General features: G+C 41.9%; 1 protein-coding gene across 11 annotated transcripts in view; it reads left to right on the top strand.

Annotated features, from left to right (window-relative positions):
• The window catches only part of LOC146809242 (B-cell receptor CD22-like), a 481,112-nt gene that overhangs the window by 120,402 nt on the left and 339,588 nt on the right, over window positions 1–21,122 (top strand). For 2 of the 11 annotated variants that reach the window (XM_085616054.1, XM_085616062.1), the window contains exon 1: window positions 8,120–8,255. The exons of 6 other annotated variants lie outside the window; for them this stretch is intronic. The gene's annotated coding sequence lies outside the window, so the exon portion shown is untranslated. Of the gene's footprint in view, window positions 1–8,119; window positions 8,422–21,122 lie in introns of those variants that run through there. 3 more of the 11 variants (XM_085616060.1, XM_085616057.1, XM_085616061.1) reach the window with 3 other exon arrangements.

Raw genomic sequence — 21,122 nt, 5'->3', positions numbered from 1 at the left:
CCTCAGGATTTAACCACATTTTCAGCCATGCCAAAATGGGTCTAAGTTTCACCAGATCTTCTAGATATGGCCTCCCTAGTTCACTATGGGCTATTACAGCTGGGGTACTCTGCGGTATCTTCAATATTGAGCGTAAAATTTTGTTTTCCTCCCACTGTAACTGCTGGATGTTTGCAAATCCCCACACTTCTGCACCATAAGTGGCCTTTGAGCAACAAATAGAGCCATAGAGATTCATTATTTGTTCAGGGGACCATCGCCCCACTCTCCGCCCATAGCCTGCGATAGCACCCTTGGAGGATATCAATTTACAGCAACGTTCCTCCACCAGGGGCTTAAATTGTAAAGAGCCATCAAATAGTAGGCCCAGATACGAGAAAGACTGTACCTTTTCTAGTGTGTGGCTTCCTATTTTATAAGAGAAGTTAGTGTAGGGTTTATTACCAGCTAGCATCACGTATGATTTGCCCAGATTAACCGACAGGTCTAAAGTTTCCATAAACTTTACAAATCCGTATATTAGGAGCTGTAAGCTCTTAGGGGTATGTGCAAGGAGGACTGCGTCATCCGCGTATAAAAGTACCGGGATAGGACGCGATCCTACGCTTGGGCAATCAGTTTTTAGATTGATCAAGGACTTCTCCAAATTATTAATATAGAGTGAGAATAAAAAGGGGGCCAGAATACAAACTTGCCTCACCCCGCTGGTACATGGGAAGGATTCAGTCAGCCCCCCCTCCATATTATAGCATACCATTGCTGAGGTGTCCCTATGTAATTCCCTCAAGATGTCAATCAAGCCCAAAGCTATCCCCAACTGTGTCATCATAGCCCAGAGTTTGTGCCTGTTCACGTGATCAAAAGCAGCTGCCAAGTCCATGAACCTCAGGTAAATAGCTTCATTGCTGGCCTTAGTGTATTTCGCTACCAGCATATACAGGTTCAGGCATTGGTCACTTGTAGATCTCCCTATTCTAAACCCATACTGGGTGTCGGAGATGATATTATTCTCCTCAGTCCACTCAGTAAGGCGATTTAGAATTACCCGGCCCAGAATCTTAGCTGACACATCGATCAGTGAGATTGGTCGGTAACATTGTGGGTTGTCCCTGTTCCCCTTTTTAAGAAGCGGGACAATTATGGCCGTGGACCAAGTTCGAGGAAGGCCAAACCTACAGGCTGTATTTATCACTCTAGAGAGTATTGGGGCCCATAGCTCAACATTACTCAGAACCAGGTCCGGTGGTGTCCCTTCCGGGCGGGGGGCCTTGTTTTTTATCAGACCCTCGATTCCCACAGTGATTTCTTTTAAAGTAAAATCTACTTCCGGCCCCTGCTTTACTATCCCCCCCTCCTCTGGAGCAAGTGCTGATCTATAGTTATATAGACCCTTAAAATGTGCGAGCCACTGAGCCGGGAGAATATTTGTCCCGATCTCTGGGACGTTGCTGTCTTGGAAACAAGGTTTGTTGATTATTCTCCAGAACTCAGTGATGTCTCTCCTTTCTGCAGCCTCCCTTAGGTCAGACCATACTTCACCCTGGAGAATTTGTTTCCTTCTCTTAATCTCCTTCTTATACGTTAATCTACACTGGGCTACTTCTTGTTTGTCCCTTGGCCTTTTCTTAAAACTACATTTAAGTTCCCTTAAGGCATGTGAACAGTCCTTATCGAACCATCTCGGGCAATCAATTTTCCTTACTGGGGCACTTGTTTTTAGGAGCCCGTCTACCAGGTAAGTTACTTGCCCAAATGCTTCAAGTAACAGAAGCCCCTCCACTGTGGGGTCCAGGCACTCATCAATGGGAATTTTCCCCTTATCCATAAGGGATTTATAAAAATTTTCCCCATCTATTTTCGACCACCTGAGCCGCCTCCCCTGATCTGTTACTCTCTGGGAGGTACTACCCAGCTGTTCCCTCCTATGCTGGATCAAATAGGAAAGCTCCATTGTCACGGGATTATGATCACTGAAGGGACTCCATTCAATCCCTACAGATATGATCCTATGTTTTAGGAAACTAGATGATACAATATAATCAATAAATGACTAGCAACCTCGACCCTTAAGAGTGGGAGGGAGCATCCCGTCTTTATCCAAAACCATCATATTCATCGTATGCAGTCATAGGTGTCTAAGAATTTGGTAAAGGCCATACCTTCTTGTGTGTGACCAAAATGGAGTCCATTCTTAGCTGGGAAATGTGACCATTCGGCATCAGTAGGAAGTAAAGCTGGGCAAAGATGGCAATTAAAATCGCCCATAACTAGAATAGTGGGAGCTGGTACCCCCTTTCTAGCTTCTATCGCTTGATTTAATCTGCGGTCCAAATCCTGGAGGAATGTATTATCTTCTCCTTAGATCCCATTATTATAAATGTTAAACACGATCAACCTTAGCCCTTTGTCCCTGTACCACACGGCCTGAAAAGCCTCTGAGGACCAGGTCGTGCTTGTCCATACACCCTGAAGGTTTAGATCTACATATATGGACAAGCCTCCCCTAGCTCTACCTGATCTTGATTTTTGGGCTGGGACGAAGAAACATTTATACCCTGGCAATTGAAAAAGACTATTATCAACCACCCAGGTCTCCTGTAAACTAATTATCTGGAAATGATTTATATACCGCTGCCACTCACAATTATTACATTTACTTGCCAATCCGGCTATATTCCAGAGATGAGTTGTAAGCCTTCTTCGTTTTTGCATGTACCAGCTATACCGGCAGGATTAAGTGTTGTGTTAGACGATCCTTCCGTTGTTCCTATATTTCCTGATACTAACCCACAACCCGTTACTGTTTGCTCGTTTCCCCTGTCCCTTGTCTCACTCGGGGCTAGGGTGTCTCCCCCCCCTGATATAGTTGTATGTACTGGAGTGTTAGCTGTGCTCTCCCCTCTACAGATTCGTGGTGTATCATCCTTCTCCAAAACCCAGGGGGTTAAGGGGGCATAATTTTGTGGTGTCTCTATTCCTGTCTCTTGCGATTCCTCACGGGTCATGTTCCTCCCTATTCTTCTATTACGGGGATCTACTATGGGTAAGGTGCTATTGAGTCAATCAATCTCTTCTAGCGATGCCAGGGGGCTAAACCTATTTCTCCAACTAGATGGTTCAGGATGCCTCAATCTAGGGCCATCACCAACATACCCTTGGGCCCTGAGGGAATTAGGTCTCTCCATAAGTCTCCCAAATGATAAGGCCTCGTAGGGTGCTGCATGCCTGGGATAAAAATATCCCAATGGTAGTGATTTTATGCGGCTAGAATAATTAGTTGTTCCGCGTGCCAAGGTATATTCCACTACTCTCTTGTCCCTAAAATTGACTACAATGCAATTGCCCGCAATATTCTTACATCTAGTGCCTACCCAATCTACCCTTCTGACATGTAAAATTTCCCCATTTCCGTTTTCATTACTGGTCAGGGGTTTATTATTGTGAAGAAAGTGTGTGACCTTATTGTGTAGATTTAAATGTGTCTCGTTCTGGTCGCCCTTTAGTTCTGGTACACCTGCAAGAACTACTACGTAGGGGCATGCTTCCGGTGGTAGATTAATTGTAGGCAGGACACTAGGTGATATCATAGGGGTGTCAATATCGGGCTGCTTTGTTAATTGCACTTTTTCAATTCGGGGCTGTTTTGTTTGTTGCAGTGCAGGTGATGTTTGCTCAGAGGGACCCTGGCCAATGTGTGGTGCCCTTGTGTTTAAAGTGATGGCTCTATCCTGTTGCACCGAAGAATTCGGTGCTTCGGGAGTCAACCTCCCTAGGGGTTGACCAACATTCTGCCCCATCGATTGAGAAGCCATCTGTGGGACTGTAATAATATCAGGAGTAACTGTGGTGTTATGCGGCCCCACTGTATTTCCCGGGGTCCTACCTCTATTTTTTACCTCGTTCAAGATTTTATCCAGCCTACTAGCCAATGGTTTAATTTGGCTTACTATAAATGTTTCGTGGTAATTTTGTAAGTCTAGCACTATTTGTGTCGCCCATAAAGGAGGGACTGATACCTGGGCCACCTTTTCTGCCCGCCCCTCCCTTGATCTACATCTTGTTTGACTTGGAGGGATACTGAATCTGCTTTTCCTCTCTTTCTGCTTTTTTGGACACACAGTCCGTTTCCTGCTCCTCAAGGATGAATTATTGAGGACCGATGCCCCCATATTGAGCCCAATATCCTGCTGTGCACAGGGAAGATCTTGATCCAAAGTTTCTGGTGAGCAAAACGGGGAAATAGTCACAACTTCACTTTCTGCTCCTAACATTAGGGCAGGGGACTCCAGCGGTGGGATTAAGGACAGGCGTCTCTGTGTGCGCTCAATCTCGCATGATACTGCCCCGATTGCTTTCTGCAGCATACGGTCAATGGCTGTTGGCTTTGAGACTGGGGATAGATCTACGCCTTCTCCTGGTGATTGTGACTGACGCAAGGGTGGTGAGTTACGCTTTACTCTAGCTGAGCGAGTTTTGACCTTGCTTGCCATGTTATTGGTGCAAGTAGTACAACAGCCAGTCTGACAGTCAATGTCTTGCGAGTGTTTCAGGTACTAATTCACAATACACAGTGTTACATGTACAACTCCGTGTCCACAAACAGTAATTGAGACTTTTCCCTTACTTGAGATGACTTCCACGAGGGGGGGCCCGGCCCGGCCTCCTTCGGTCCCTCACGGCCACAGATGGCCCGCCCTTTGCCCGGGCTTAGCCCGGCGCCGCCCACGCACGTCCCGCGTAACGCGGCTCTGCAGTCTATAAATACGCCCCACCGTCAGGGGGAGTGGCCGCTGGTCACAAGGTCACCCCGCTCGCCCCTGGTAAACGTAGTTGCTGCTCTGTGGCCGGGAGCAGCAAAGAGGCACCAAGCAAGCCCCACGAAGCGTCTCCCGCGGAGCGGGAGTCGTGAGTTGTAAATAAAGCACCCGGTGCAGAGGGGGAGTGGCCGCTGGTCACAAGGTTACCCCGCTCGCCCCTGGTAAACGTAGTTGCTGCTCTGTGGCCGGGAGCAGCAAAGAGGCACCAAGCAAGCCCCACGAAGCGTCTCCCGTGGAGCGGGAGTCGTGAGTTGTAAATAAAGCACCCGGTGCAGGGGGGGAGTGGCCGCTGGTCACAAGGTCACCCCGCTCGCCCCTGGTAAACGTAGTTGCTTCTCTGTGGCCGGTAGCAGCAAAGAGGCACCAAGCAAGCCCCACGAAGCGTCTCCCGCGGAGCGGGAGGCGCGAGTTGTAAATAAAGCACTCGGTGCAGGGGGGGAGTGGCCGCTGGTCACAAGGTCACCCCGCTCGCCCCTGGTAAATGTAGTTGCTTCTCTGTGGCCGGTAGCAGCAAAGAGGCACCAAGCAAGCCCCACGAAGCGTCTCCCGCGGAGCAGGAGGCGCGAGTTGTAAATAAAGCACTCGGTGCAGGGGGGGAGTGGCCGCTGGTCACAAGGTCACCCCGCTCGCCCCTGGTAAATGTAGTTGCTTCTCTGTGGCCGGTAGCAGCAAAGAGGCACCAAGCAAGCCCCACGAAGCGTCTCCCGCGGAGCGGGAGGCGTGAGTTGTAAATAAAGCAGCCGGTGCAGGGGGGAGTGGCCGCTGGTCACAAGGTCACCCCGCTCGCCCCTGGTAAACATAGTTGCTTCTCTGTGGCCGGTAGCAGCAAAGAGGCACCAAGCAAGCCCCACGAAGCGGGACTCAATTGTTAATGTAATTCATCAAGTGTTTGGCAACAATTTACTTCCACAAAGTGCATTTGGCAACCTTCTTAGCAAAGAATTAGCACCGAATGCACAAATGCTTAGGAAATATATTCGATAAAAACATCCACTTTCTGTCAAAACCGGAAACCAGCAGGCCGCTAACGGACATATACACGCCACTTCCTACTTCTGACAGAACGCTTCCACTACAGTTAAAGTGCGTGTTGAACACGCGGAAGTTAAACTGCTTTACTGAACCCATGGGCCATATCGACATAGAAGAAGGACAAGAGTCAGTTGCCAGAAATTTTTTTAAAAGAAAGTCCCTCAGCAGAAAGCAAATCTGGTATGTTACTGACCTCTACTGTTTGTTTAACATCAAGACAGTTAAACAGAGGCAGATGAACAAGCAGAAAGCTATTCTGGTATTTTATGGACCTCCGCTGGTCGTTTTCTATCAAGACAGTTAAATAGAGGCAGTTGAACAGAAAAAAAAGTCCCTAAGTGAAAGCAGACAGGTCCTAGGGCTGATCTCCAGTGCCCACAAAGTACATACACATATAAGTAACAACAAGGTAGGCTGACTTCCTTTTCATGGAAATTGTGGAAGAAGGGGAAGCCAGCCATGTTGGAGGGATGAGAAGCTAGATGGTAAATGTGTTTTTGCTCGGTGATGTTCTGTCCTGAGACCCCTCACTCTTCTAGTTATGACTGTGGTGAGGAAGATCTGGACTCAGAGTAATGCAACATTGGTATCAGTGTGAGCAAAGAAGCACAAACACCATTTGTGCACATTACCCGTTTTTGAATTACACAACAATGTAAATCCCGCCCACAGTGCAAATTTCTCGTCTTACAATATTTTAAAGTTTCCAGGCAGTGGTCGTGGTGGGCGGGATCTGAAGAGTATGATGTGCCCACACATTTTTAAGAAAAAAAGTTCACCTACTTTTTGTGAGATGATAACTGTCCTGGGATAGTTAATTCTGAGAGTGGAAATGCTTCATCTGAAGTGTAAAGCAAGAGAGTCTCCTGTCCTATGAAATTGAGGGAAGGACAGACAGCTAAACAAGCCTTCTTCCCAGGGTGCCTGCTTCCCTGAAAGAAATGTAAATGTTTTCAATTGGTCACTCTGCAAATGTAAAGGGTATTTGGAAGCCATATTGGCTTTAATTGATGAACCACTTGAAGTGTCGTGATGACAAAGATTTATCCTTTTAGAGTGGTATTGCAAGGGAGTTACCCTGCGAAGGACCTGCTTTTAAAGGACAGTTTTAAAAAATGCATTACGTACAGTCTGTGAATTGCTAAAATCTATATTTTGGAAGTACTTTTAATCTTAAACCTTTTTGCACATTTTGTAGCAGCCTATTTTATACAGTGTGTAATGCAAGTCTAAAATAATGACTTGCTTGTTAACAGTATTTTCTGTCAGACTGGGACATTGTGGGACTATCCATACACAGATCACTAATCTCCACCTCACCAGTAGGATTCGGCTCTGGGGCCCTCTGGTTACAGGCACCGGCCTCTGCAGTGCACAAACTCACCCAGACCTTTGCCCCTACCCCCATGCTCACACACCCCACTGCGCACACTATCACAGTTCTCATAGTGTTTTTAAGACACTTTGACCACTGTTCCCAGATGACTCTGTTCACCAAGGATGCATAGTTTAAGCCCCGGGCTTTTCTTTTACAAGTCTGCCTATTTAGGTTTGTTACTTTAATTGGATGGGAAGGAGAGAATAGGACTACAGCTCACAGAATGCACCACGTTGGTAGACTAAACCACAGGCGAAAGATATTGCCTCCTTGGAACATGCAGTCATCTGGGAATCCTAAACGATTTCCACTTTATCTAAAAGATGACTTATGATGCTGCACTTAGATGTACTCAGCGCAAAAGTAAAAAATGACTCTATCCAACCGAAAATCCTTTTTGCATTTATCATAATTAGAGTTATGTGGTTGCAGCTTCTGACCATGGAGAGACCATAAAAGCCTTTCACCATCACAGGAATGATGAAAATAATGCAAAACCATGCGAAAAGCGCGCAGTAACTCACCCGCCACCCCCGTGAACTTTCATAAAGTCTCATTCCCTAGGTGACATTATTGTCATAATAATAATAATAATAATAATAATAGATAATGTGTTTATTATAAAGCGCCCTACACCGCAATTCTGCTCTTTCCAATCGCTGTAAATAACACCTAAGGCTTCCAAAGCAGTCCGTCTCGCCCGTGACGCCATTCAACAGGCGCAGTTCATTCTGCGATTTGTAGTTCTGGTGTGTTTCAAACCAGCACGCAGATTAGCATCACGTAAGAAAACAAGACCACACAAAACAGTGCACAGAATGTCCTCTTCCTCGTGTGATGCTCCTTCTTTGGCAAATACGGGCTCAAACATTCCAGGTGTAGGCGATTATGGCCTTGAGCGAGGAGAAGGGCGTGGCCGAGCTCGGCAGAGCCCTGCTGCCTCTTGTCTGAGGTGTAAACTGCAGCAACATGCAAGAAGGAAGGGAAACGTCTCCCATCCGCGGCGCCGACGCGACCTTCAACAGCAGGTAAGGGAAGCTGCGGATTAGATATATAGATCGCTACGCTTGAACTTCCGGAAGCCTGGCTCGCCTCCTTCGTGCGCGTCTGTTTTCCTAACCGCAAAACCAATGGAATCTGTAAAGTAACAGAAGTGACTGAGGAAGACAGGAAAGGTCGAAACACAAATACGAGGTGCGTTGACTTCTGTCTGCCTGTTCAAAAGGTCTTTGTTTTCAGGATTTCGAGCGTGCCAGCCAGGTATTCACATTAACCATACCTGGAAACCACCCGCGATTCTGAGCTGCCAGGTTGAAAAGGCATCGGAGGCTGGGTTTGCAAATGTATTTCCGTTCTTATGAGTACTATATGGAATGAGAGCCCCATGCTGTCCCAGGTACAGTGTTAACCTCTCATCCAGTCCTGGTATTTTATTGTTAGGTCTGGTCTTTGAGACGGCTTAGTTTTTCCCATAACCTCAAACATAATTTACATACATAGAGGGGGTTTTAGTCTATGATGTTTGTTCATTGGCCTGGTGGAATGTAATTCGCACTTTGCCCCTCCCACCACAGCATAGCGCATGGGGGATAGGTCGGGCCTTCTTCCGCGATACTTTGAGTGACTTCACTCAGCCTCTTCGAATGGTTCACATGCACCTTTTAGAAGTCTACACTTTGCTTGATGTGTGATCTGGGGAAAAACACAGCTGCTAATTTGATGAATATGGTTAAATCCCCTAATTTAGGAATAATTTCGAGGATATTTGTTGCTCTTATATAAACAGAGGAGGCAGCCTAAACGTTGCATCCAAGTTTATATAATGTTGGAGGACTGAAAGCGACTCACTTGGGTTTGCCCACACAGAAACATTCAAACTTTGTTTGGTGTTTTTTTGCCAATTACACTTGTGCATGTGATGGAGCTTAGATTTCACCTATAAAATGTATGCATTATTATATGACAAAAGCTGCAGACATGAGTTTTATAATGGCACGCAGAATGTGGAAAAGCAAGATTGAAAACATAGGGCTTCAGTTTGGAGGTGCTTTTATGTGAAAACATGCTTAATTAGTTGAACAGCCATGCTTATATGTGATTAATCCATATGTAATCTCACTATAGAATGCACATTAATTTAGAAAATGTATTTGTACTTTTAAAATGGCATCATGTATTTTTGCAAGAGTAGAAATGTGCTGAATTGTGTTTCACAGTGTAGAAAACCACGCGATTTTAGTTTGCTTTAGTGGACTAAACTGGAACAGTTTGGAATGTTCTACTTTTTCTCTAGCAACTTTCAATGAACGGGCTCTGATAAAAAAAAAAAACCTGCCTACCGCTTCCTCCGACCTTCAAAATGTTGCATATTTTTATAGCCTGTTTAAACGTGGAGAGAAGAACACATTTTTTTTTCATAAATCACAAGACTGAAATTTTAACAGAAACAAGCCTGATTAATGACGTATCCAGTCAGCCCAGGGAGATGATATGTCTTGAAGTTCTGATTGGACCAGCTATTAGGACTGAGCACGTGAACTTTTACTTGAAATATGGCTTACAAGTGGGAGGAGTGCTCCTTTTTGCCTTGCTATTTTCTTCTCTCCAGGCCCAGTTTCTGCACAGAGACAGGGAGGGACTGCATTCTGTGGGGGCTATGGTGCAGCTTGAGACAGAGACACAGACTAGCACAGCACAGCGAAGCAGTGGCAGAGGGAAAGAGCTGAAAGGATCAGAACAGATTTAGATTTTAGGTGCTAAACTCCATTTATTTCTCTTTATGGGATATTTTTGCCATTATTAATTATTGATTAACCTTGTAAGACTTACTCTTTTTCTTAGAAACTCTTTAAGAGTTTTGACTGACAATTTGCGCCACATTTCCCTTCCTATATGTGATGCTTATATGCAGACTGTCATATGTTCTGTATTAATACTATTTTTCAATTCTGTAACCTGATTGATATTTGACTAATGAATAAAGAGTCAAGAGAACCTTAACTTTTGACTTAAATAAAACCCTTTAAAATAACTCGCCACTCTCATTATTGCCTCTAATATTGTTTCCATTTAATTTTTATATATATGTAAAGTCTCCTGTTTGGTGAAACATGGTCATCAAAAGATCCATCATTTTTCACCCTTTACAGCGGTAAACCATAGGTGATGTGGTTTTGAATAGGGAAATTACCAGGTAATTACCACTGGATCACATGCATCAAGACACGTACGCAGTCATGGTTTGTAATGGGTTGTGTATTATTGCATGCTAACACACTATCAGATCCATGGAGAGGGTGAGAGGGCAGGACTGGGCTACTGGGACACAACTGTGGTGGTCGAGGTAGTTTGTGTTCTGTGTCCTGAGGCCTTTTCTCATGTGGCTCTGCAAATTAGGCCAAGTGACTCTCTGGGTGGCATAGAGTGGGCGAGCTTCGAAGCGTGGCACATCCCCAGAAATCCACACTCAACTCAAAGATGCAATAGCACACTGCCCAGATCAGTACTAGTCTTAGAAAAAGAAAACTATTTTAGTACTACAGCAAAATGAAACACTACACACAGAAATGAGTTTCAGCGCCCAGGTTCGATAACACTACAGGCTTAAACCCATTCTTAGTGTCAGTTCCTGACCCTCTATAAAGGTCTAACACAGAGGCTACAGCTCCCAACCAACTATAATGATACATCAATATAAGAAAACCTAGGGAAAAAATCGTCACAGGTGAGAGTCCACTTCTTGGTATATACAGGTAATTTCTAAATATAGGGAGCTGTAAGTGGGTTCAGTTCCTATCTTGCCTTAGAGTTTCTATTGACACTTGTTACTCTTTTCAACTTTCAGTTCTAGTGCAAGGCAGACTCTCTCAATACTGCGTAGTGTTTTCGTGTCTTCAGGTGATGTCCTTTCACCTCAAGGAGACTGGCTGTCAGGTAGCCATCAGTCTTGGATCATAGCAGCTGTTCATGGACTTAGCAGAGCACTTCTTTCCTCAGTCGGGAGAGCTCCCATTTCAAATTAGATTTTAGTGATGATGCTGGCTCCAAGTATGAGTATCCAAACCATGGGCATAATGAAACATGAAGAACCTGTATCCGGCTGACATCATCCCTCCTGAAGTAGCAGTCTGGGTAAGGAAAAAGGGAAGACCATGCCTAGAAACGTCCTCACATGTAGGAGCAGAATCCGCTGCCACCCTCTCTACCCTACCATCCATCAAATGGCAGTGCACAGGAAGAACTAATCTGCAATCGTATGCTAAAAGGTCTTAATCTTAATAGAATGGCAACGAGTGGCCCTGTCTCTGTCCTCCCTAACTTCAGTGTATGGGTGTCATCCCTTCAGCACCAGCAATGCAGGCAATACACATTCACTGTCTAAGGAAGCTGCATCCGAACCACCTTCTTCCTGCATGTCAAACCAGGGACTATCCAATTAGATCCTACTGATTTCATCAGTTAGAATATCCCTACTCTCAATATGGAATTAACCAAACCTTACATACAGGCAGACAAGATGTCTGTACAAGGGTCTGAGCAGCAATGTGGACGTCAAAGTAAGTCTAGCGTTACATGAGTAGGACTGGAAGGCTGTACACCTTCTGAAACTGACCCCAAGTCAGCTCAGTACTATCCCAGGGAGACCATGTGGCCTAAGAGCCAGAGCTATGGGAAATAAATGTGAGTGACCCCTCAGCAACCAAGAGGACCTTCCTGGGATACCTGGTTTTTTTTACCCGTGTTATATTAACAGCCCAGGTCACATATTCAGCCTCAGGCGCCTTCCTTTGACGTCTCAGACAGTGTCATTCAGAGCAAAAGAGTTCTTTGCCCAGGGTAAACGAAATGGGGTGTCACCGGAAGGTTAAGTTGCATGTTCCTCTATCCACCTTGCCTGGAAAATCTGTGGTGTGAGACAGTGGACTGGAGAAGTTCACTGGTGACAAAATCCATATCTTATAACATCAGCGCGGGGCTGGCTGCATGTTCACGAAGTGTATTGGCCCCAAAATAGTGTAAGTTCATTGAGGCAAGAAATTGTTGGTTGACCAAACTAATTAGGAGCATTACATAATCTGTGGACTCCCCCCTTCATATCGCTACGCCACAAGAGATTTTGCTACTACAATTATGATTAATGTTTTTTATTAATATTGGTTGTGGGAGGAACATAAAATTGCTGTCCTGAAGAAGGTGGTGTTCCAGAAATAAAATGTGGCCACGGAAACACGTTGATGATTAAAAAAGTCACATAATCCACTAACCGTGAACAATTGTATATGATCAATTCATGATTGCTCAGTGATAAAATTGTCAAATATGCATAATTCGAAAAGCTCTATACGAGCTTGTTTTGTAATATTTCTTCCTTTTGGTATATCTTGTTTATTCCATGTCTTTATACAAAAATAAATATTTTTTTAACTGTTTTAGAATGTTATGTGGTTTGTGTTTACATTGTTTTCAGAATATAGAGCCCTGGTCTAAGAGCCATAGATGCCTTCTTTGGAACTGGGGAACTAGGTTTGAGTCCCAGAATAGGCTCAACATCTGTGATTATGATCAAATCACTTAATCTCCCCGTCAAAATCATTGTAGATTTATTTTGTAAGCCTCCGTGCACATGCTGAACTGTTTTTTTTAGCTGGGCAAACAAGATTGGGATACCAATTTAACCTACAGTCTGATTATTTATGGAAGTGGTATACATCTGTTCAGCATGCTGGGTACAGCCCCCCTAACTTAATTTTTTTCTTCATATATTGAACCGCAAATCACCCCAATATTTTGTTGATTCAAATGTAATGATTTTCAGTTTGCTTAGGTTATGTTTATTTTGAGCTTTGAATAGCACTAAATATCACCATCCAGTTACTTCAGAGTAAAGAGTTACTTACAATACATAAATAATTGAAGAGACAAGTGAGCTTAAAGTGCATTCAAGTCAGAATTTTAATCTTTTTCTATTCCAAACATTGATATTTGTTTTAGCTTTTCTGAATAGAGCTGTCATCAAGAGTTTCCATTATTGTAAGTGATTGAATTCCAAACTCAATCTGGGGTTGAACGTATCCCACCATCTAGGACCCTCTTTCCTCCTTTCTTTTTTTTTTTTTCTTCTTTTTTTTGGGTTATTGAATTTCAATACATTTTATACTAATAAAGATTAGTTCAGTAAATCGACATTCATAAACACGTCCCCTGACCATACACACAGCTTGATTGATTGATTGATCCTGAACATTCAACCCGCCTACCCTCCATTGTCCCCTCTTGTATCATGAATTTGAAAATGTAATTTGAAGCCAAGTTGTGATAGCTATAGTCTGTCTACTAATAAAGTTGGTTCTCAGTTTCTAAAGCTGTCAGGTTTTTATCTTCAGAACTTGTATTTCAGTATGTTGTTAGTGCTCTTAATGTCTTGGATTTGTGACAGGGGGCAGCGCACTCCTGCTTATTCAGGTTAGGGCTTTAATTTAAGCGCTAATGACTTAGGTGCTGCAGTGATATGCTCGCTGTCAATCGGGCATAAAGTCCATAAAGGAAAAAACTGACCATGCGGTAGTTGTCACTGCGCACAGTGCTAGGGGTAGCTATGACCCTTGGTTATTAGTCACCTTAACTTTTGTAAAGTAATCAAACAAATCAGTCAAGTTCAAAAGACATATATTAATTAATATATGTAAAATATAAATACATATATACTTGTGGATCATTTCATGAACAAAACACATCATTTGTATTATATCCACAAACTGGTACATTTATATCAGTTGATAAACAAAATACATTTTTGGTTCATTCAGTTAGATGCATGAGAGAGTGAAGATGAGCCCAATGCATTTCGGTCTCCACCCGCTCTAACGGTCCGCGTTCCAACTGTTTCTTCGCCATACATGTAAGTTTCCAGTCTCGTTTTCTCTGATACCCTCCGTTGTTCTGGATTTCATCATTTTTTCGTTATGATGGAATATCCCTCCATCTTTCAACCATATATTTTTTGTTTTTTAGTTTTAAACCCTTGTGTCCTCTACTTGAACAGTTGTTGGTATGTGGGGTTTCACCTTTCCACTGATTGTTTATTCTCCAGCTTATAGCCTTTGTCACCCACCCACTGTTGTTGTTTTTTTCGTAGCAGCGCATCGGCTGGTATTTACGTTTTTTTACCTTCATTGAGGTCCCCTATGGAACATTACATGAGGTGAGTTCACCTCGCATTGTTTACCCCCGTACTTTCCCATTTCTCCACATTCATCGCAAGATATAAACAAACTACCTTCTCCACTATCATCACGGTGTACTACTTGTCCTGGTGACGTTGTTTCTGCTGCTTCGCTCTTTTGCCAAATCTATCGTTATATTCTCATTAACAGTGGCACATTTCAACTACCTATAGAGTGTGACTAACAGTTTGCTGCATTATTATTAATGGTTCTCATTGAGTATCATGAAGTGTTCATTTTTAGTAATGTCCATTATTATTGTGTTTTTGTCCTTAGATTGCCCCTGACGAAGGGACGTGTCTGTCCCGAAATGCATTGGGCTCATCTTCACTCTCTCATGTATCTAACTGAATGAACCAAAAATGTATTTTGTTTATCAACTGATATAAATGTACCAGTTTGTGGATATAATACAAATGATGTGTTTTGTTCATGAAATGATCCACAAGTATATATGTATTTATATTTTACATATATGAATTAATATGTCTTTTGAACTTGATTGATTTGTTTGATTACTTTACAGAAGTTAAGGTGACTAATAACCAAGGGTCATAGCTACCCCTAGCACTGTGCGCAGTGACAACTACCGCATGGTCAGTTTTTTCCTTAATGTCTTGGGGCACATTAATCATGGATAACTATTCCATAGATGACCTACCGATGGATTTAAAACATGCGAAAAATATTCCTTTCACTTCTTAGGTGAGCACTGCCATTGTTTACATATCCTTTCTAACGCAACCAGTTATCCAGCGATTTCATTTTTTGGTGGATGGAGGGGACCAGGCAGTCCTTCCTCTGTCTTCCACATGTCCAGTAGTGTTCTGATGGGGGTGCCTAAAGGTGCTATATTTAGGCTTGTTACTAGCCCTTGGGTGTGACTCCTGGCCCCTTCTAAAACAAAAGTGTTTCTAGGGATAACACTACCCAAATGTGTGGCAGTTCCTGTTGGTCTGGCAGCTAACAATCCCACACTGCACTTCTCTACCATAAAACACACATTTATTTCTTTGTGAAGAGCTCTGTGTGCCCACCCAGATGAGTGGCTATGAAAATGGGTAAACTCTTCCTTTATTCCTTCTAAATAAAGTTCCTTCTAAATGGAAGAGGTGTGGCGCCGCAGCCAGAGCGACTGCCTCTGGAATGGGGGGATCACGGTTCGATCACCGGCGGCAGATTAGCCCAGCACCATGTGACTCTGGGCAATAGCTTGCTTAATCTTCCCGACGGCCCCCAGCGCCTAGAGACCCTTACGGGTGATTGTTCGCGCTTTACAAATGTGGATTATTATTATTATTATTATTATTATTATTATTATTATTATTATTATTATTATTATTATTATTATTATTATTATTATTATATCAATTCTGGGTCATCTCCACCTCCCCCTGAGTTTAGAGACAGCCTGACTAGAAAGACAAAAGTGAATATGGCCCAGGTGTGCGCTACATCTGCCAGTAGTAGGATAGGAATCCTGTGAAGGTATGAAAGGAGCTGGGCAAGGCCCCAAGGACATCTTGTCATGGGAAGTGTTAGAAAATAGGTTTCTGGTTGTCAGAGGTATGTACCCTGTCCAAGCAAGATCCACAGTTCTAGTCACGGTAAATCACACACGCAACCTAAATTAACTCGTGCTCACCCTATGGTAGCTTGACACAGAGTAATCCGGTTTAACTTAAGAGGCGATGTGTAAAGTATTTGTGCGACATTTAAAACCGCGAAAACACCAGACAAAAAGGTACCGCATTAGACCCTGGAACACAACAAGAGACCGATAGTTTGTGTCTCAAGGAAGTCTTCTGCAAAAAATAAGTGTTTATGGCAGAAACATTGTAAGGAACGGGAGTCCACTGGGTCCAATGACCCTTGGCCCTCATGCTACTCAGAGGTGAAATAATAATTTATCCACAGAAGACTTCCTTGAGATATAAACATCTGGTCTCATGTTGTATTTAATGGTCTAGACATTTCTTGGCTTTTCTGCTCAGACAATTTCTATCCTCATGATGACCCTTTAATTGCCAGGGTGGAAAGTACGCCTTCAGTGCTTTACTGGCAAATTGGGAATGGATTGTCATCCATAGTTGTTTCCATCCTGTGTGGACTATTTGATCGAATTGTAGACTCTTTGCCATTCTTTCGTTTTTGTTAACACTATGCAATGTTTGAATTTATCTGTTTGTGTAATATGTTGAGCACAAAATGTTACTGTATTGTATTACTTTGTGTTGTGATTCTTTAGAAAAATGTTATTTCGAATAATACTTCAATTTTGTATAAAAAAAAATTTGGTGTGGGCGCACACCTTTTCTTTCTCTCTTTTTCCATAAATTCACATATCTCTTAGTGTAATGTTTTTTTAATTTTCGCAACAAAAAAGTCTTTGCATTAATTGATTGAAACAAAAAAACCAATGTAAACGGTCAATCTCCTGGAACCTTTGCTGTTTATACATGAGAACATTTCTAAAAGGGGCATTTTCTGGCTTACAACTTAAAATCCAACTGCTTTATAAATTGTTATTATAAATTATGAGACCAGAAACACCAAACTGGAAAAGTCTATTTCTTTGCAATTGGGATTTACACTTAAAAGATGTAATAAGGTAATCCCAATCTTAGCCTATGGGAGGTAGGCCTTGCAGTAGTAAAAAACACATTTAAGAGTTTTTCACTACCAGGACATGTAAAACTTAAAAGTACTTGTCCTATTTTTTTAAATACAGTGCACCTTGCTCTTGGGCTGTCCAGGGCCTATCTTAGGAGTGAATTATGAAATAAAAAGGAAGGTTTGGGCTGGCAAGAGGATGGACTTTCCAGTCAACATGACAGTTTAAACCTGCACACAGAGGCTCTGCAATGGCAGGCCTGAGACATGTTTGAAGGGCTACATAAGTGGATGCCACAATCAGTGCTGCAGGCCCACTCGTAGCATTTAATTTACAGGCCCTGGTTACAGGTAGTGCACTTTACTATGGACTTAATAGTAAATGAAATATGCCAATTGTACAATTTTTAGAGTAGAGAGCACATGCACTTTACCATTGTAAAGTGCCCAGAGACCAAAAGTCAGCAAAATCGAAGCCAGGTAAAACAGGAGTGTGAAGATTGATTTGATGATATGCTGATGTCCTATCGACAACTGAAAACATCTTTCCTCCTGACATAGCCGACAACATTGCTGAAATATTGGGTGTGGTTGTCTGTCAACCCAAATGTTTAGATTTAAATCTCTCAAGTCAATGCATAGCCTAATTTTTTCCACCTTCCTTACGAGCTACATTGATTGGATCGATATGTGTGGAAAAGCATTTGAAAAGGTCAAGGATTGTATCATGAAAGCTCCTTTGTTAGGACATTTTGAAATAGATGGGAAACGTACTTGACCACAGATGCCAATGGTTTTGGATTAGGAGCAGTGCTAACCCAAATTGTTGAAGGTAACAAAAGAATTATTGGATTTGCTTCAAGGAGGCTGCAAGGTGCTGAGAAGTTATTCTACAATAGAAAGAGAAGCCCTCGCATGCTGTTGGGGTATCAAGCATTTTAAATACTTTCTTTGGGGTTTACCATTTAAGGTTAGGACAGACCACAAACCACTGATGCATTTATTTAAAGGGGGAAGAGGTTTAGAAGGTGGAGTTACTCCTAGGATTTCTAGATGGATGCTGTCTGTTTTGGAGTATAATTTTGAAATGGAATATTTGAAAGGTCTTAAGAATGTAGTAGCAGATTGCTTATCACGACTACCTACGAAGAATGAAGTTACAGAAGTTAATGATCTTGGAACAGAAGTAAATGAGGAAAGTAAGATTCATGAATGTGTGGCATTGAGAAAAGAAGTGTGGGATGTTGCTATGGACAACGATCCAGTGTTAGTAAGAATAAAAGAGTACATCAGGAATGGTTGGGAAATTAGTGTAAGTTGTGATGAACACATAAGATAATAGTGGAATATTAAGGATTAGTTGAGTATAATTGAGGACAAGATAATGAGAAGGGATCATATTGTACCTCCTGTAAGTCTTTGGAGTCAAATTATTGAACAAGCTCATGAAGGACACCCTGGAAGGAGCATGACGAAGAGAAGAATTAGACAAACTTATTGGTGGCCAAAGTTAGATAGCATGGCTGAGGAAGTGATTAAGCATTGTTATGCATGTGCTAACAGCGACAAAGTAAAGACATTGAGAGAACCGCCACTTAAGTGTGTTGTTACCTGCTAGGCCATGGGAAAAATTAGCAATGGATTTCTTGGGTCCTATAAACCATTTGGGTAGTGCAAACAGGTTTATTTTTGTACTCGCTGATTATCACACAAAATGGTTTGTGTACAAAACAACAAATTTCATCAACACTAAAACTGTGATGGGATTTTTAGAAGAGGTTTTCATGGAAGAAGGTGTACCAAAAACCATTGTATCTGATAATGGTGTACAATTTATATCAAGTGAAATGAAGGAGTTTATGGAAAAATGGGGAGTTACTCATGAGAGAGTAGCTTTATATAGACCACAAGCCAATGGAATGGTAGAGAGGATTAATCGTCTAATAATGGACAATATCCAATTATCATTAGCAAATAGTTTATCTTGGAAGGAAGAGTTAAAGAAACTAGTCTGGGCAAATAGGACTACTCCTCATGCTGTTACGGGTATTTCTCCTTTTGTATCTCTTAAAGGGAGAGAACCAGGTAGGAAAGATAATCCCTCTTGGTTGGTTGTCAAGGATCGTTTATGGATAGACCACCATGCTGTAAAAGCTAATGTCACACAAAGACAAAGACTTGCTAAAGAATACTACAATATGAGAAAAGGGGTACAAATGCCAAATATTGTGGTTGGAGATTGGGTTGTAACTAAGAAAGGTGGCGTGGTCATTAAAGGGGATAGTACATTCTCCGTTCCCTTAAGAGTAGTTGAAGTAAGACGCAATGTGGTAGTACTAGAAAATGGGACTGTATGGAGTGTTGGAAATGTTTGTAAAGTACCTAATGTAATGAAGTAATCATCATTTTATGTCCTGTATTACCAGGAGATTTCCTATGTTATATTCTTCAAATCTTTTTCCCGTTTATCTTATTTCATTGTACAATTTCTTTTCATGTTTTATAAGTGGAGAGATATGTAGAGTTAAGTGAAGTTAAATAGGGCCTTTCATATTGGCTAGCATGTGAGCTGGAATGTCCAGACAGGATTTAGATTCTTTAGTCATAGAGTTCTATGTATGACTCATTACTGTTAGGCAGTGTTGTGAGCTGGAGTGCTGTGCTGAGGATACCAATTCAGAATAAACAAATCTGAATTACACTTTTGGATTTATATAATTACTACAAGGAGGTCCTAAGCAAAATGTGTGATCTTACCTCACTACACCACTGGGGTGACTCCATTTAGGTTGTTAAGGGGTATTCTTTTGACGACGTGGAGTGGTTTGATGAAAATATTTGCTGTCATGTGCTCTTAAAACAAGAAAAAAATTAAATTTATGTTGACAATAAGAGGAAGGCTAAAGAGATTAAGTTTGAAATGGGACATTGAGTTCTTGTCAAAAGGCCCATTAAAGATACTAAGAGAGAATCTAAATTGTCATTACCTGCCAAGATAGATGGAGTTTCTAAAACATCTGTTCTTTTGAATAATAAGGTTGGTGGGAAAAAAATAGTGTTTTACCATTTACAGATTTGAAAGCGGAGTTCATAATGCGGACATAAAATGTTGTTAAGTCAAACACTGATGTTAGTATTTGTTTAGAAACTAATGTAAGCCACGGGATTACTTCGGACCATATTTTTAGTGATACCCATGATACCACAAATAGGAATATGTGTATTAGTCCAGAAGTAGGTGCCAGTGGTGTTAATTGTGAGAAGGATGTTAGTTCTTCTTTGCCTTTTATTTAATGATGTTTCTAGTGGGTTAAATGAAGAAGTTGTTTTGAGTCATGAAACTCGACATGGACGTAAATTCAAATTACCTGTTAAGTTTAGGATTATGATTTATCTTAAATTCACATTTACCCGACCTGTATTCCGTTGATGAAGATTTTACCTTATTTTTTTTTAGGAAGGGGGTGATGTTCCATTCTCCGTTTTATTACATAATTTGGTCTCATGCACGGTATATGTATTTATTTGGTCTTCTACATTGTGCAGTTGTATTTGTTTGATTTGGGTTTCACTTCTAGAGCGGTATCTCTGGTTCTGAACGGTCAGTTGCTGCTGATCATTCAAGTCTGCTGGATGCTAACCTGATTGTGGCCTCTTTACTCCAAAAAACATATTAATGAAACTTCTATTGCAGTCAGCTACCATAACTGCTACAAGAGGCTTTAGGCAGGAGACAATCTAATTGTGTCTTTTCTGTAATAGTTACACACAATTGGACTTTACTATCAAGATGGATTTTGTTTAACTATTAAAATGAATCCTTGAAGTATTTCCCTAGCTGTGGATTGAAGAAAAGAGAAGCAATTGCAATGTATTCTTACAAATCAGCTTACCTCCCATCAAACACCATTAACCTTCTCAATAATAAGACATGAATAAAATATTTTCAATTTCTCTTGGATTTGTAAATTAATATAAAAACACATCCACGTTAGTATGAAAAGGTAATTTTTCATTTGCTATTCCTTTTAAATCAAGTCAGAAATTAGCTCTTAAACC

Source organism: Triturus cristatus, chromosome 7, assembly GCF_964204655.1.
Source record: "Triturus cristatus chromosome 7, aTriCri1.1, whole genome shotgun sequence".
NCBI lineage: Eukaryota > Metazoa > Chordata > Amphibia > Caudata > Salamandridae > Triturus > Triturus cristatus.
This window is presented reverse-complemented; position numbering and strand designations above follow the sequence as displayed.